This window comes from Teleopsis dalmanni, chromosome 1, assembly GCF_002237135.1.
Source record: "Teleopsis dalmanni isolate 2A chromosome 1, ASM223713v2, whole genome shotgun sequence".
Taxonomy (NCBI): Eukaryota; Metazoa; Arthropoda; class Insecta; order Diptera; family Diopsidae; genus Teleopsis; species Teleopsis dalmanni.
In genome coordinates, this window is record NC_051846.1 from 149221905 (window position 1) to 149224058 (window position 2154).

Sequence of the window (2154 nt, forward strand, 5' to 3'; positions counted from 1 at the left end):
GCTCCTTTGACAAACGATAGAAAAACTAGTCAAAAACTAGTTGACTTATTCATGCTGCTTGGAACAAATACTTATATATATATATATATAATTTTAAAAAATCCACTATTTCAAGATATTATTTTCTAGGCAGCCTTGTTATAATAAATCTTAAATGTGGATGACTGTATTCAATGTAAGCTATTGTCTTTATATGCAATACAGATAGCTAGATAGCTTGATTCAAGTAAATAGTTGCAATAAAAAAGAATTTTGAAAAAAGAAATATATGCAAAACTTTCCATAGCCTATGATACACTAGTTGTCCCCTTACGTTGCTGTGATAGTGGATATTTGAAGAAATATATGCAAAACTTGCTGTAGTATATGATCCACTAGTCGTCCTGCTACGTTGCTCTGATGTTGGATATTGGACAATATTTGAATAGCTGTATGGTCAGCCAAAAATTAAATTAATTAAAAATAATTAAAAACTTTGTTGTTTCTTTTATAATTTTTTCTGTGCAGCCCAGGACTGGATGGAGTATCTTATAGCTGATCTTAGGTGTTATATTTTTGTATATTCCGTCTTTTTATAGCTGAAGTATTTTTTTCGCATAGAACCAGAGATGCTAATCCCTAATTATGAAATTTACTTTAAATCCAGAATGCTAAAAATTAATTTTTTTTTATCATAATTTAAAGATTAATTCAAATAATAAATTTTAATGTAAATAAAAAAAACTCTTTATTTTATTTCAAACTGGAATCCTTTTAATTAATTTTCAAATCTTTGAAAGTTTGTCCAATACTTTCAACTATTTGAAAGCATCCAATATATATGGTAGCAATTGATTACAAAATATATATATTAGGTTGTTAGGAAAGTAATTTCGTTTTTTTTTGTGAAAATGAAAGACAGTATTCGTATGAGGAACCTATACATCGGGCCTTGAGAATAATCCCAGGCCTTTCAAGTGGTCATAAACTGTTGAATTTGATAAATTTGACCTTAATCCGATTTCACGTGTTGTTATTCGACGATTCGTAGCAACTAATATCTTTGTCACGTCTTTATCAGCTTCAACCGGCCTTCCCGAACGTGGTGCGTCTTCGACATTAAAATTGCCGCATCGAAATTTAGTGAACCCGTTCTGGTACTGACGTACTGTCAACACACCCTCTTCATACACATCGGTCAATTTATTTCTGGCTTGAACAGCATTTATACGCTTTCTGTAGTAAAACAGTAAGATATGTCGAAAATGCTGCTTATTGCTACCCATATTTAAAAGGGCGCCATCCAAAAACTACTACGTAGAATTAATTGGAATTTTTCACACACAAGCCTTGTTATATGAGCTGTCAAAGCATATAAAAATTATACGGCTTAAGTGTGAAGTTGGGTGCAAAAAAATACAATTAAATCCTCTGTCGGGAAAAACGAAATTACTTTCCGAACAACCTTATAGTATCAATTTGATAATAGGAGAGCGCGAAGCAAGCTATCTCAATATTCAAGTAGAATATTACTAAATTTTGCAATTAAAGTTTTTTCTTGACAATATACACTATAGTATAGCATATATTGCATTTAAATATATTTATACTTTCAATTTTATTGAAAAAGTTACACTAAATTTCGAAGTATATTTAATAAAATTAATAACAGTAATTAAATATCAATCAGTAATCACATCTCAAATTAATAGTCGATTTGAAACTCAAATTAATAGTTAATAAAATTTAAACTATTAGACAATAAAGTATCATTTTGCTTGCAGCCACATGACAGTAATTGATATGGAGCAGAGATTTCCTGAAACATATTTACGATATGTAACGATCTAAATTATTACATTATTGTCTAGTTTTCGACCACAACATAATAAAAAATGATTATTTTCAATGAAATACATTGACGGGAAACGAAATTGACATTATTTGCTCGCTGGTGAATGCACTTCGTACCTAGAGTCAAGCAAGTATCTGAGACAAGTCATGTGGAGCTCATTTAAAGATTTTCACTTTCAGTTAATATATTGCACTGATTTACTTCAATGCTATGCAACTTATATCGTAATCAGAGAGCATACTTTGCAACAGCAATAATTATACGAGTATGCGATACATGTGCGCAATTATATTGCATAGTCACAGAGATAAATATAGCCA